Raw genomic sequence first — 16,372 nt, forward strand, 5'->3', positions numbered from 1 at the left:
AAGGCATAAAATTGCATATAATCAAATAAAGGATTTTATCTGTTCCTTAAATAGCTTGCAGGGAGAAAGGCCTCATCTTGGAAAATAGTTTTTCATGGGCATTGCTGCACTTGAGAAAGCTATGATAGTTACCATTGTGGAACAGTGAAAATTTCTTCAAAATGCTGTTGTCACTTTGAGAAAATTAATAATGTCTATGTATACTTCATTTTGTATACTGATTATATAAGAAGTGAATACATTTTATTGTATGTGGATATAGAGAGAGCATATACAAGTCTGGATGTCAGCTTAAGTTTGGGATAGATGGCATAGATTTCCTGTCCAAATTCTAATTCGGCATGTATGTTAAGAATGAATATTCAACAAGAGAAAAAGATTAATGGAGCAAAAATTCCAAAACTCTAATAATATTTTTTATACCTACCAACACAAAGGTTTAGAGACCAAGTTTGGATCTCACAGGTAGAAGTCGGTGCAAAGTACTGTTTCTTTATGACGTTTCCTGATCATATGTGATACAAAACTGTTGCCTGTCCTGGGCCCTAGGCTTATGCAATTTAAGACAGCTTTTAAACTCAACCTTCTCTAATCAAAATACATAGAATGGCTGTTGTTTAAAACTACTTCAATTTATGGAATGTAAATTGCTCTGATCAAAACAATTAGTGAGCAGAGGGCAGGTGAATTAGTCAAAAATGTAGACAAACTATTTTTCATACAACTCTGCAATTTCTACTTTATTAGACAGATACTGTCATCCAGCTACATAGCTCTCGATTCTGCGATGATTGGAGTTTCTTTGGAATTGGATTGGCATAGCTATTAATTGCTGGCTTTTTGCTAAAGATCATGTGAATTTGTGTTTACAGTAGTGCTCATTGCCACTGTGTTTTGGCCTGGCAGCCACACTGATATTTCCAGAGAATAAAAGCGACACATTGTTTAAAAGGAGTACATAATCTCCTTTCTCTACCCCTTGTCCTACCTCAGTGCACAGAAGAGGGTAAAAAGAACATAGGTCATCATTCTTGATTGCTTATGTACATCAGAAGTTATTGCTGTTATCTTAAATAACAGCTTGTGGTATCCCTTTTCAAGCAGACAGTCCTGCTGTCGCTTGAGTGGCTGCTGTGCTGCTGGCGTTGGCCCCCCAGTAGTGATATGGCTATGGCTAGTGATAAAAGCTCTGCTTTTAGGGTTGTGGTAGTGGTGAGGGCTGGTGTTGTTTTTAATTGTAGAGATCTACCTTCATGGAGACCTGCATCAGGGGTCCGTTGCTGCTAGAGACAAGCTAACAGATTCTAGTCTTGAATTGCTTATTACTGCTGTTGTTTATTTATTGGTTTACTTTTAATCAAGTTTTGTAAGTTATTTATATGGCCTTGTGGTTAATCTTCTGCAAAGAAAGGGGTTTTTTGTTTGCATGCCTTTTAAATTTCTGGAGGCTTCCACTCTTGAGCAGGGAAGTCCCATTATAGACTAAGCAGGAAGAGCAACACAGTGAATGTAGATGAAAGGACTCCACATATTTAGACATATATTAATCAAATGTATATTCTTTACACCTTTTTAACTAGTTTTTTTCTGAATGAGATCAAGTCTTGTCACTTAAGTGACTTTCAGGGCTTAACACTTTTGTTGTCTCCTTGCAATTTTTTTACAAATGGAGATAAATAGAGGTTTTGGAATCAGTGTGATGAGAATGATTGATTAAATTAGTAAAACCTTCAGAAAGCATCCTAGTAATGTGCATGCAGATACTAAATGAGGAAGAGAGAGAGATCAGAGGATCTTCGTGAGTTTTTAAATGGTGGTACATGATGATGATAGAGGTAGTTATTTCTCTGCTACTTTCAAGAAAACTGAGTAGGAACATTTTGTTGGGAGTGGTCCTAGAATAGGAGAGCTTTTGTAGTCACAGGTTGTCCTGTAGAGTGTTGTGTGTATATAGATTTTATATGCAAACAGCATAATATTTGAGAGAATATTATGTACTGGTGATCAAGGAGACAATGATAGATTACAGAAAGAAAGTAAAATAGTAGGGTTCATCAAAGAAAGGGTGATGCCAAAAGTTGCAGGTGGAGAGATGGGTAGATTTATGGAGTAGGGTGAGTGCAGAAGAGAGTGAATTATGCTTGAAAACATCATCCTTGACTGTGAGAAATTCCTGCATAATCAAGACACATAATCAAAGAAAATTATTTTCGTAGCATGAGGGTATTTGGTTAAAAGAGTACAAATAGCATGGAGTTAATAGTAATTACACTAGAGTTGTGGTGGTTATTATGAGCAATATAAAACAGTTAAGGTTGAAAATAAAGTGTAAGAAATCAAGTGCAAAATGTGGAATTGTTAGGAAATTTTGTAGTGTACCATCAGTAAGGGAATGTCTTGTTTCAACAGACATTTGTTTGTCTGGACGACACCAGACCATGCAGTCACCCCAGGACAGGGGAGAATCCTTAGTACAGTTCTGGACCTTCTGTCAGAGAGGGAATAGAGAAGCATTTGAAAACAAATACTTTTCAATTAGATGCTGCCAAGACTCAAATCCTTGATAGGTGTGTCGCTCTTACTGTGGGAACTGAAATGCCAAAAAAGATGATAAATTCCAGGAGCCATCTAACAGGATATTTGTAGCATTATTTATGTAATGTTTTATATTTATTTCCCTATAACCGAGTTAGTTAGGTTTCTGGACTTTGTTTTGTTGGTTGGTTATTTTGGTGTGATGAGGTTGTTTTAGGCAGTTCAAATGGTATTTTTTTTAAAAAAAAGGAGTGTGTCAGAGAATGTATCAGAGTTCCTGTTCATTCTTTTTACTTTTTGAGTGTTATCTTATGGACCTCTATTAAGCTCTGATCAGTTCAAAGACTGCAGCTGTACTGCTTGGCAATAATCCAGCTCATGCTATACAAGGTAAGAACATCTTCCCTTAGAGGAAGCAGATCCCATGGAAGTATGTTTGCTGCAGGATCATGCCAGTGAGCAACCGTACTTGCTGGATGTGACTGACGTTGTGGCTTTACCTTTTCTATCTTATATCTCAGTCATCATGTGTTTTTCTCATGTTCAGGTGTTAGTATGGATGTTAATTGAGGAATCAAAATATACAGACTCCATCATAAAAAAACAAACTAAAGAGAGAGAACTAAGTATTGATCTAAGTGTGAAAGGGGATCATCTGTAGGACTGATTTTCCCTCTACACCTTTGTCTAAAAAAATAGATAGGTGTGCTTTTTATCAGTAACACTTAAGTAACTGAGCAGCTGGCATCTTTCTGGGCGAGTGGTTGTTCTTCTACCCTTTTTTCTTCTGTTATATTAGTGATTTAGAATTTTAAAACTGGTTCTCAGCTGTTGTCTGCCTCCTGGGATACTCTGTAGTACCCAACTTTTCTTCAGTAATCAAGGTTTAAGTGCAGTCAATGTGTGGAGTCACATTATGTTCCTTTTCCAGTTGTGTGTACTGTGACCTGTAATTGGGAGGTTATTGATGGAGAAACACAGTCCTGAGTCTGAACTTAAACACTTACTTGAACAAATGTATCTTAATCTTAAAATATATTGCATATTCATATTCAGTAATGCAGTGCAGTAGGTGAAATTGACTTTCCCTGTGATTGGCAAGATTTTTTGGTAAGAATACCTTACAAAAAGTGTTTGGTTGAAAGGATATTTATTTTCCTGTACTGCAGTTCTCACCCTGAAGGTTGCAAGCTTGTTTTCACTTTAATAAAACGTTACTTACAATAAATGTTTGTTGTATCCAAACAGATTGTCAAGAGCTGTATTCTGCAGTTGTATAGAAGGTGTAATATTTCGTACCTAAGAAATTCGATTAAGTTAAATGGTTTTTTTGAAAGTTCTGAAAAGGAAATGATGGCAGTGGAAGACTACTTTCACCGTTGAAGAACTTCACTGTGGACTCACTGGCACTAAGGTGTTTTGTGCCTGGAAGCTTCTGTCTTTGAAGTATGTATCCAAGAAACTTTCCTCACAAAGGAGCATTTTCTCATCTTGGAATAGGATGCTTTAAAATCTCCTGTCTCATTACATTGAAATGTTTGGAAGTTTAGATTATAATTGGGTACTTCCTTTCTTCATGGTAGTAGTTATATCTTTGTGTAGATAAAACTGAAAAATCAGTGTCCTGGTTAATCAGGGATATAGTTATCTCCAAATTTTAGTAGGCAGTTTTTCTCTAACCTCTCTCAGGCTTGTCCTCAATCTCTTTTGTACGCATTTTTATGTATGTTTTAGCTAGATGGATTATGTGGGGTTTTTTATATGTTAGTAAGCTTTCCCTAGGGGTACTGGTTTTCACATATCCAGTCCCTTAGTCCAGCACTGGAGTAAGCAGTACTCTCATAGCATACAAAAAGGCAAGCAAATCTATTTTCCTTTTATTGTTTGAAAAACGAGCGATTTACTGCAACATTAAGATCAGTAACTTTTAGGCTTTACCTTACATAGTGACCTCAAAAATAAAGGAGTTACTTCACATGTAGTTAGAGTGGCTCGCTGTTGGGGCTGGTTTTAATATTCTGTTTTGCTCATTAACACAAAGGAATCAATTGTCCTTTTTCAGAAATAGTGAAGAGACTTTAGTACATTTACTTTTTAATCAGACACTATAAGGACACTTAGAAGTATCAAATTTTAAAGCCAATATAAGGCTAATGATATCTGCATAGCACTTGTGTGGAAGAATAGGGAGGAATTGCAATTAAGCTACTATGTAGTGTCCTTTTACCTATCATTTAAAGACTGGTACTGTGTTTGCCTTTTGCCTTAAATAGGTGAATAATGCTGCTTCCCATAGATTGTAAAATTGGCAGTGTTCTCTTGGTGGGACAATGAATGGAGCCAGGGTTTCCTAATTTCAGAAGGAGTTTTTGGTGTTGTATTTTATGTAAGTGTGTAGTGTAGTAAATCTACCTAATAGTAATTTCATTAGTCCAAAATGTGCTTATTATTGCTTTGTACATTTGAGAACTACCAAATATTATATTATATAAGTATAAACCAGATTTAATTCTGCTAAACAGATAGTTCTGAATATGAGTTTACTGCAAAACATTAAATATGTGCTAAGATTTTACAACATGTACTTTTTAGTTCAAATGCTAGTCGTAGAAAGTACAAATATTTTAAAGATATACATGGTGTTGTGAAAATGGAAACCTCTCTGAAGGGAATCATTTATTATTTGCATTATTATTTTCAGATTATGGCTAGCATGACACAATTTTACACTAGTACAGTTTTGGTAAGAGTGGCTCTTACTGTGATGTTCTTTGTAAAAGCTTGGGGGGAAAATATTCTCATTGGCATTTGAAGGTAACACTTAAACTCTAGAAGAATTTGGAACAATTTAAAACGATTCCTTTATCTACACTTAAAATAATCTTTTAAAATCAGGAATAATTTCTCTTTGTTCCAAAAATGTCAGAAGCACTCATGTGAGGCACAATTTTGTAATTAAAATTATTATATATATAAAATAATAATTTTAAATCAAAATTAAAAGGATAAGGATTCTTATTCTAGGTTGTTGTTTTAATTATCTATGGTTGTTGACAGACATAAGTTGTCTTACACTTAACCTAGTAGAAAGGCTGCTAACAGTTCTTTACTTACCTTTTCCATTGTGGTAATTTCAGTCTTGTTTTTTTTCCAGAAATACTTTTGGCTGTACCACACTACTACAGTTTGGCAAGGTCAAGACCCTGTAGTTAGAGAAGTACCTCCTGTTCATCCATTGTTACATTATGATTTGTCTCTATTTTAGGTAGTTAAACTGTCTTTCCATTTCTTTCTGCTTTATTTGCATTCTTCATTTTAATTTGACAGCATGTCAGAATGATAACTAAATACGAATGGCACCTCTGCCACTGAAAAGAGCAAGGAGTAACATATGCTGTAGCCAGGATGGTAAGTTCTGTTTGAGTCTCAGGAGTGGTGATGTGGGAAGGAGCAGTTTGAGTTTTCTGAAGACCTTCCTGTTCTGAAATTTTTGCAGTTGCGCCAGTTTCCCCTTTTCCTTTTTAAAAACAGGAAACTGAGCAAGTACAGCGGAAGTTTCCCATCTTTTGACAAGGTAGAGGAGGAAGTTGGTTTCTGTCTTCCCTAACTCATCATGGGATACTAAGAGCTCAGTAACGCTTTTCTGAGTTGATAACTTTCTACCTCTTAGGCTCTAGTGCTGTTGGGCTGTTGGAAAAAATAATAGTGCATTGCTTTGTAATTTCCTTAGTTCTTTTTAGGCAATGAGGTTTAATAGGAGTTTTTTGTTTAAAACAAACAAACTTGACTACCATGACCCCCTTCGTAATATAGGAGATGTCAGAATTATTTAGCTGATTTGAAATTTAGATGTTTTTTAAAATGACTCGTCGTAATTCCTGGGCATGCTCTGCATTGATGTAGATATATAAGGGGCCCATTCATCTAATTGCTTAGGAACTTCTATGAGCTACTAATAACAGTTGGTGTTTCAGCATAATTTTAAGTAAAATATTTTTTACCACATCTTTTTCACATAATATAAAAAATGTAAAATTCTTAATGAGAAGACCCAGAAGGTAAATAATAGGAGAAGTTTATCTTTCGTAAGCTGTTGAGTGGTGTATTTTCCAACAACCATATTTACATGCACTGATAAAAGATGAAGTTTTAAATAAAGACAGTACAGAAAAATCTTTTTCTTCACTATTACCTTTTTAAAAAAAGAAGAAAACAGCCACAGTATATGCTGACACTTGGGCTTTTTGTAAAAGCGCCATTATAAGTACTATAAAATGGAAGAATACATAATACTTTCTGGAGAAGTTTTTTAGGGAAAATAAAGTGGGGAGAATATAATTTCTCAAATGTGTTTTATAATAAGGAATATAAAATAAGAAAATCCTTGCTAGGATTTAGTCTGTTGCTTTCTTCTTATCTAATGCTGCAATCCCTAGTGATAGCATCACAAATGGTTCCTGTGCAGAGTATTACAATAGGGTGATTTGGGATTATGTTCTCATGTGAGAGTAGGAGAGATAAGCATGTGTAATATATTTTCACTAAACATTAGTATTGTGAGGTGGTAACTTGTGGTGTAGAAATGGTGTCAAGTTGTAGGCAGTAATGGTGATAAACTATGTTAGTGTCAGAAATCAGAACACTAATTATTACTTTTTCATAATGTACTTCATTGAAAAAATACAAAGAAACTACTAAAGAGAAGTACAACAGCATCTAGTTTGTCTGTGTTGTTTTTTCATACATATGGTACTTTTGAAATATGAGCGTTTCAGTGTCCTGGGAAATACTACATAGTATACCCTAGTAAAAATATTTTTCTTACTCCACTTCAATAAGACAAAGAGAGTTATTTGATTTAAGGCTTCATAATGAAATTTGCATATGTAAATAGTTATCATTCAGGATGCAGCAAATTAGGTTAATTGTGATTTAAACTATTTGTTTTTTCCACACTAATGGAAAATGGCAAAGCAGTACTGGAAATCTGTGACAGAGGAAATAAATGCAACTAATGTTTTTTTTCTTCAAAGGTCCAGAAATCTGTTCCTGTGTATTTTGGGAAGAATTGTTTCCATCACAATTGACAATAATGGAACCAAATAGACTCTGTCTGATTGTGTTGGTGTCAGATTATAGATAACATGACAAATGCTGCTTGTATGTCATTCTTATGCTTCTCTGGTAGTGAGGCCACACCTTTAAGTCAGAGCATCCTTTAAACTTGAAACACCTGTAGAACTAGTTGTTCAGTTCTATTCAGTTTCCAGCACTGAATGAAGTGTGGTTTTTCAGTTACTTCCATTTCTCATTAGATTATGATGTGGTTTTGAATACTGTAGCTGAGGGAAAAATAAGGAAGTTTTACAGTTGTTGGGTTTTTTTATATAATTTATAGTTGCTTATATGAGATAAAAGATGAAATCAAAGATTAATATTGCAGATTCCATTTAAATATGGACATTATTGAAAGGGGGAAAACTGATCTGTAGGAGACTAATCTAATGGATGTTTTGTATTGCTGCAACATCTCCAACTTAGTCTCTTTCAGTGAACTTTATATTATGGTATATGTCAGTTTTAATGGAGTGTTGGCTAGTTACAGTATATTTTCTAACTACTTTTTAATTCTGATACTTTAGAGAATCTTAATTCAAAATATTTAATAGGCAAAAATCACTGAAGTGCCTGTTGCAAAAAATGGAATGAAGTTGTATTAAGAAAGTGACTATGGCATTTCTATCATAGCAGTTTACCAGTGATCCCTAAGCATTCAAGAAAAAAACATATAGTGCTTCTGAAAAGGTAACTTTTTTCCTGAGAGTTAAAATGAAAAATTTATCTGTCTCCATATTGTTGTATCTATAAACATTAGTGACTTTCTTTCCTTTCTCCAAAGTGGAAGTCAGATTGGAAGAACAAACTTTAGAGCATATAGCAGGCAAAGCATTCAGACTCTGAGAGTAGTGCTTTGGGGTTTGTCGGCTACTCCCTAATCTGATGGATAAGGGGTACCCCAGTTGAAGTTTTAGACAGGTAAATTGCTGGATCATTTAGATCCTCTGTGGAATACTGCTTGTAAACTGAGTGACATTATTATTTCTGAAGTTTCCACTTACATTTCAGACAGTGGGGTTACGTTTGTATCCATTACTTAAGGTTAGTTTACCTAATTTAATGTTGCATATTCTTAGAGTGAAAATAATGGCTGCATAAATGTCTTATTTGTACTTTCAGTATCAACCAAACTAATAATTGTTATGGCTTATTACTGCATACATACATAACTCAGAGTAGTGTAGTTCCATCTGCCTAGGTATGCATAAATTGACATAAATACTGAAATATCTATTAGTCTGCCTATCTTCTGACTTGTACAGGTTTCTGCTTCAGTACGCCAGTAGAGCTTGTAAATTGTTTCCTGGCACCTCTTGTCATGCATGCTGAGGTGTCTTCAAACCACTCAGTCCTTTGCAACAAGGTCAGTGGAGTTCCTGGGTTTTGAGCTGGCAATACTGAGTGTGCTGGCATTGAAGTACTTTGCCAGTAACAAAAACATTTGCATTTGTCATGTATTTGTAAGTACAAAATGCAGCTCCCTTTCGAGTATTTCAGCTTGCACAAATGGTAGCATAAATGACTTTGAAAGGGTATTATGCAACAAAAAATTTCGTTAAAATACAAAATGATTAGTTGTGTGAAGAAATGACTGACAGGCTCTTGTCCTATGACATTTATCATTTACAACTATTCATGCTTTTGCAACATGTGACTACCTTTAGTAATTTTTCTAGTTTTAATCGAATACAATTTTAGAAAGATATTTCATGCTGCATGTGAAGTGTATATCCAAATGTGCAATCCCAAAGCGTGTTGCATTTGATAGTGAATGGGCTGCATACCAACTGAGGTGAGATGTTGTTTTGGGAATAAGTCACACTCTTTTAATTTACTTTTCTTTTTTGAAACATCTTAAAGTATTACAGGTGAATTCATTACTAATTATGGTGGTTCAGTAATAGACTATACATGATGAAAGAGTGCTCACTACCTTAAACTTCAAACATTTATAATAACCATTGTTTATTTCCCTTACTAATCCCCTCTGCAACTCTTGTGTCCCTTGGGCTCAAGTGACAAGGTGTTACCAGATCTATTGTAGCAGAGTGCTGTGTGGCTCTGCTACCTGTATTTTGTCATGGCTTTCAGTGTTTGTTACACTGAAAGGGGAAGACAGTTACATTACTTCACTAAGAATGTATGGTAATATAGAGGGGATCAGTTATGCTGTAGTAATTTCGAGAAAATGCAAAACTGTCTAGGCAGTTTCAGGTATCTGCCAATAATCGGCAATGGAGAACATACCTGGAAACAGATCAGGATTGGAATGGCTGTTATTTGACTGGACATTGATATCAAGAGAATTAGAAAAGGAAAAACAGATTCTACTGCAGTAATAGGCAGAAGTAACTACTGTGTGGTTTTCTCCTAATTCACTGTAAAAAAACCAGACTAATGAATAACTAACATTTGCTTTTTTGTATTTTCATTATAGTTACTTGTGACTTTTATGTGCTTGCTTTTGCCTGGAAAATGTGCTCAAATGTGAAAATGCTCAATCATTTTAAATGAGTAGTGGAGAATGTTACACTCATGTTTACTGTTGGCAGGTTTTTTTTAGACATAAGGCTGGAGGTCTTGGTCTTGTATTCTTGGTTCCATAACTCTTGTGAACTAAAGCCAAAGCCAGTTAAGATACGTTCTGCTAAATTTCATAGGAGTTGGATGAGGATTTCTGAAAAATTAGGATTTGAAACCTCATATGCTGGCAAAATTCTAACCTTTGGCTCTCAAAGTATGATTTGTCTTTCTGAGCAGGTACTTAGATTTTGCATGGTTTATCTCATGGTTAGTACATGGTATATTTTTTAAAGTAGCCATTTATAGTAGAACTACTTGGTTATAAAGGCAATGGTACAAGACTTTGCTCTGTATATGCAGTTGTGTCCTTCACCTTGCTTTTCTCTGCTCTTTTTTCAAGTGGACAGCAACTGCAAGCGGTTGGAGAGGGCCAGATGGCTCCTGTCAGGTCTAGGAGGCAGGCACATAGTGGAAGGCAGGATCTTCCTTTTCATCCTTAGGTAGCTGCAGAGGTGGCTGAGAGACTTGCCTTCATTTTATTTGTACACACAGACCTGCACTATTGCTCAGTCTTTTAATGTAGAATCTGGTGGTTATGACTGTGAAACTACTGCCATCTTCCTAAAAGTACCTAATGCTAGAGATACACCTTCCAGTAATGATCATTTTATCACTTACTTGTAGAGTTCTGAATTACATCAGGGTCCCATTGTACAGAGGATTGTAAAGATAAACAGTAAATTTCTTCCAAGGGAAGAATTAAATAAGCTTGAATTAAATAAGCAAAGACAATGAGACTTGAACTGAGCTGCCATACGCGGAGTCATCCTGGAGGTCATTCCAGGGCTATCTGTTATAGCCCTTGTACTTCATGTCTCTGTTCCAAATGCATGGATATTTGAGATGAGCTTTCTAGTGCACACAATTGATTTAATTATTAAACTATTTGCTTTTCAAGTTATGTAAGTTAGTGGTAAGCATAGCCCTCAGACAAAAAATGATATTCGCGTTGTCAATATGTATTCAAATGTCAATAATTCTTAATATTACAATACTAAAAATAGGCTAACCTAGGTTTTTTTATAGGCTCTCGTTTACTTATCTCACCAGTTGCAGTTTTGACTTCCATCAAGAAAATAGTGTGTGAATTGTATGTGGTGAAGTTTGGTTTTTTGGGGTTAGTTTGTTTGTTTTAAACTGAAATCCTAAGTTTGTACTTTGTCAATCAGTTGGGTTTTTTTCCTCCTAAGAAAATATTCATGAAAGCAGAGTCTTTCTTCCAGAAAGACTGGGACTGAAACCTCAGTATTTAAAGAGCCTGGAGAGCAGGAAGTACTGAACACCACTCTAAAATATTACAGTAATGGATTTCCTTGATATGCCCTTCTCCTTTCTGTACAGAAGAACCACAGACAAACTTTCTGGAATGAAGAGAACCAGGAACAGTTTCAGTCCCAGCTCGGGAAGTGATTATTGTTTTAGTAAGTCATACGCTGGAGATGGCAGAAAATGGAAGTGTCAGTTTTAGTTATAACTAGGCACTCCTGCAAGTGACAACTCATTTTTCATTTGGAACTTCAGTTTATTTTGTTTTCCTTCTTAGTAATTCCATTGATTTCTAGAGCATAACTGAGCAGTTGCACTGTTGTGCCCTTCTCTAGCACCAGCATGCTTAATGGCTGCATGTGCACCTGTTGGTGTGCAAACAGCAACATATATGGAGCTCTGCAAACTGCCATCCTGAACTTTCAATCAAAAACAACAAAAAGGAAGAAGAAAATGCAGACTGGGAAGCATTCTATATAGCAATAAATAGGTCACTTAAAATTTATATGAAATTCTTTAGATGACCAGGTGGTTACAGAGTTTTATCTGCATAATTTGTATTTGATATGTACATCTGAGTGCATGAAATAGCTGTGAGCTGTGAACACACCATGTTTTTTTCGGAACCCAACATAGAATACCCCTATAACAGAGAGCCAGATAGTGGGGAAACTCAGAATTTATTGCTTTCATGAACACCTGTGCATTGATTTTTGTTTTGCTTTTAATTTGTCTATATCTGAAAGTGATGTAAGCAGCATCTGGTTATTCTTATTTAGTATGCCTATGCTGCCAAAAAATCAACAGATTCCTACTGTACTGCATTTCAGAACTAATGAGGACATAATTATATCCCTGTGCAGGAAGAAGGAATTATGCTTTGCTGGGGACTAGACTAGAATAGAAAGAAAGTAAACGAGAAAAACATTATTTTGAACCAAGTGAGAAAAGTGATCGCTTCTGTCAAAGATCTTATATTGATTTGTTGACAGTTGACTGAGAAAATAATGCAGTAGAACTTGATTTCTGTTGAAAATATGAACAGCACAGGTAGAAATAGAGTCTTTCTCCCTTTTAATTTTGCACATCTGTTTTGCTGGTTTTCACCACCTTCTTGAAACTTTTGTAGATTTGTAGGTTCTCATGAGATTATTAAAAAGAAGCTTACAAACAAAAGCAGGTTAGATTCTTTGTTGACCTGTTGATTTCTTTAAAATACATTTTTGAAAAACTGGTAAGTGTTCAAGTCTAATGTGCTTGAAAAACCATCTAATTTCCTGAAGAGGAACTTAATACATCTTTGTAGCAGGTATGTGTTTTTCAAATACATAGTGGTAGAAATGCCTATAACTACTTATTTTTATTTCACTACTGGTGCTTGGAGTGCATAGGGAAGGCTGAGAAACTTGCCCTTGGAGACTGACAAATCTTGACTGCGCAGAGACCGCTGAAGTTAAATCTGCTTTGAGCAGGCAGTGGATGAGATCTCATTCAGGGGTGTCTTCAAAACCCTGTGTTATTCTCTTAATAACCCTGATATTCTGTGCATAGAAGATTATTCCTGATACTATATAGAAATATTTGCCAGATTTGTGTCATCATCATGGTAGTCACTAGTCATGTGTGCCACCAGTGGAACTGGGGTTGTTTTGCTCTTGTGCTTTTCTTTTGACCATATTGTAGATTGATCATAAGGAAGTCATGGAGGTAATTGCTGATAAATGTTTAATTCTCACAGTGTGCAAGCTAATACAATGCAGATCACAGTTTAGCTGCCCTCTAGAAATGCGGTTCCTTTCTGCCTTGGAAAGTGTAGCTGTGTTCCTCTGCTAATGGAGTCCTGTAACTTCCCTGTGTTACCACTGGTCATTGGCTACTCAGACTGGGTTGCCGATTGAGCTGCAAGATACGTTGATAAAAATTAGTTTCCAGTGTACTTATAGGTGGAAGATGGTCGGGTGGATTGTTTGGGGTCATTTTTCACTTAAATAGGTAAACTGATAGTACAGTTGTATCTTCAAGATAGAAACCTCCACTGTGAGAAGGCAGTACATGGCATCTGAGTGTCACTTTGAAATTCGTGAATAGGATAGCTTGGGTCAAATCAGACGACTAAATAGTGGTTTCACAGTATAATATCTCTATTACTCTGAGATTTTCTCAGTAAACGTTCTTTTAGATCCTCTAAGACCATAAATAAAATAATTTAGCACTAATTTTCATTTGTTTGTCAAGGTACATTTTCACAATGTAGTAACTTACAGGGGAATCAGAGAGTTTGCTCACCCTTTAGTGATAATGACAGTGATTTAAGTTAATTACAGGGTTACTTTGGGGTTTTTTTTGTGTTTCACTTTTGCATACTAAATGCAAGATTGGTTAAGGTTTAAGTCTGCTCTTAAGTTTTCAGCTTTAAATTTTGAAGCTGAAGGTTTTTTTCTGAACTCAAGGTAACTTAACTTTGTTTTAGAACAAATGACAACATGAAAGGGACATCCTTCAGCTGATTGCTTTGAAACAGTATTTGTATATTTTACACAAACTCCTTGCTGTATTTTAAAAAAAGAAATCCTTAAAATTACTCTGTAGGTTAGCTATTACAAATAAAATGCAATACACAGAAACAGAAAATAAATGTGTCCTGTTTCTCAGGTACTTCTAAATTTGTCATGTTGGAGAGATGGAAATCAGCTCTTTAATTAAATCAAAGACAGTACTGATCTTATGGTAATTCATGAGATTATGTATCCTAAAATTGCAAACAAAATATTTGAAAAAATAGTAGGTTTTCTACAGTTGTTTGTGGCAATCTGAATTTGAGAGCAGGGGAGGTAGAGCATGGCGATCAAGGTAAACTCTGAAAAAGAAAAGTAAAACATGGAAGCATAGGAAATAAAAAAAAATGAAATAAAACCCACATAATCTCAGTTGCCTGCTGTTATTCTTTGTAAAATTAGGCTCACTGGAGGAGTATTTAATATGCTGTGTAGATGTTGGGGAGACATAGCCTGGTTTAGATAAAACTAAAAGTTTGATGGTCTGAATTCACAACCTGAGTGGGAAAGTGTTGTCTCAGTGGGAAAGTTCAAGTAGCTTTGCCATTTTCAAGAGCTGTTTTGCAAACAATATGCACTAAATTCTTATATTCTGCATTGTGCTAGATGCTGTTCTGATGTGTTCAGACTAAAAACTCTTGGTGGGAATACTCTTTTAGTCTGTAAAATGTTGGACAACTTATGATGCTGTACAGGTTAATATTTTAATTTTAAATTTACACTGATTGGAAGTCCCTGTATTTATGGGAAGAAGTAACAGCATTGTGAGGTGACCTGTTATTAGGCTAATGATTTCCACAATAGTGGTAAATAAAAGTCTGGTAAAATCTGTAAGGCAGAGGGAGCAGAGAAGAGCAGCCAGGTGGTTGGTCACCAGGTTGCAGGGCCTGTGTTAGCCAGCTCAGAAGAGGATTGACAGCTCTACCTGGCAGGAGTGCAGCTGGAAGAAGGTAAGCACTGAAGGAATCTAGGTGAGGGATTTCAGGGTAACCTGTTAAGAGGGAAAATGCAGGATGAGACTTGTGCATGGTTTTAAAAACACAGAAATACTACCCCCTGCTGTTTCTGATGAGGCATTGGAATACCCAGTGATTTAAAAAAATAGTTTATATATCAACTTTTTTTTTAATGCCTTGTTTTCTTTTTAGCGTAACATAAAAAGTAAAACCCTGAAGTATAACCAGCCTGTCCTTGATTATGACTCAGAAGCACAAGTTCTGTTTAGCTTTGCATTGAAAGCAGGATTTCTGCATTTGTTTTGGGTTTTTTTGGGATCCAATGTACAATATTCCTATAACAGAGAGCCAGATAGTGGGGAAAGTCAGAATTTATTGCTTTCATGAACACCTGTGCATTGGTTTTTGTTTTGTTTTTAATTTGTCTCTGCCTGAAAGTGTTGTAAGCAGTGGTGAATGCTGCCTGTCCAGAATACAGTACTGAGTGTATGATGAAACTACAGGGATTTTTTAAAGTAAACTCATTAATTAATTTAAATTGAAATGAATCAAGAATTGGATTGAGAAATATAGTCTTCTGTTTCAGTATGTTTCTAACCTGGATTAATTTAGTAATGGATGAGATAAATTATTCAAACTGTAGATACACCCAAAACAAATTGAAATCTTTTGTGCAGTACCTTGAAGAATTTAGCTTGTGGTTATCCTGAACTGCTTGCTACTGTACATGATACTTAAAAGTACACGACAAAGATTAGAGCTAAGGTTGTGTTAACTGTGACATTCTGTGATATCAGAAGTAATTTTACACGTAATTTTACATTGCTTTTGCTGATCACTTTTGTGTAATCCCAGTGGTTGTAGGAAGTCTGTCCTCCTTCACAGATGAAGTCATATTTCCTGTTCACCTTTAGATAGGTGTATGTATGCTATCCCAGCAGGTGGAAAAGCACGACTGCTATGATCCTTCTGAGCACTGATGCTTGGTACAGCTGTTGCCTAGTAAATACAGATACATGAGTTTACAAAGTAGAAATGCTCCTTTTATGCTACAGGAGAAAAGAATGTTATCTTTTTAAAGTGTGGATTGGGCTACAAATGCTAAAAACCGTGCTTCAGAATGTTCATCTTCTGTTGCACTTAACAGAGCTCAATAGGGCAGAGTTAATGTTCTCTTAATATTGTATTTCTCAGTTTCTGTGTTTTAAAATGTATGTATTTCTTTTGAGACAGTTCCTGGTATCTAGGGTATCTGCAGCATACCTAAACAAACCCCTTAATTCTATTCATTTCTCTCTAACTGTTTGAACAGAGCTTAGCTTCTTTGCATATGACACGTAAACCAGAATAATATTAAAA

The 16,372-nt window shown here is 35.5% G+C and overlaps 1 protein-coding gene across 3 annotated transcripts in view; it reads left to right on the forward strand.

Annotated features, from left to right (window-relative positions):
• Positions 1-16,372, forward strand: part of ARID2 (AT-rich interaction domain 2) — a 93,586-nt gene that overhangs the window by 14,529 nt on the left and 62,685 nt on the right. The window lies entirely within an intron of this gene.

Source organism: Chamaea fasciata, unplaced genomic scaffold, assembly GCF_029207755.1.
Source record: "Chamaea fasciata isolate MVZ Bird 193981 ecotype frontalis unplaced genomic scaffold, bChaFas1.0.hap1 SCAF_5, whole genome shotgun sequence".
NCBI lineage: Eukaryota > Metazoa > Chordata > Aves > Passeriformes > Sylviidae > Chamaea > Chamaea fasciata.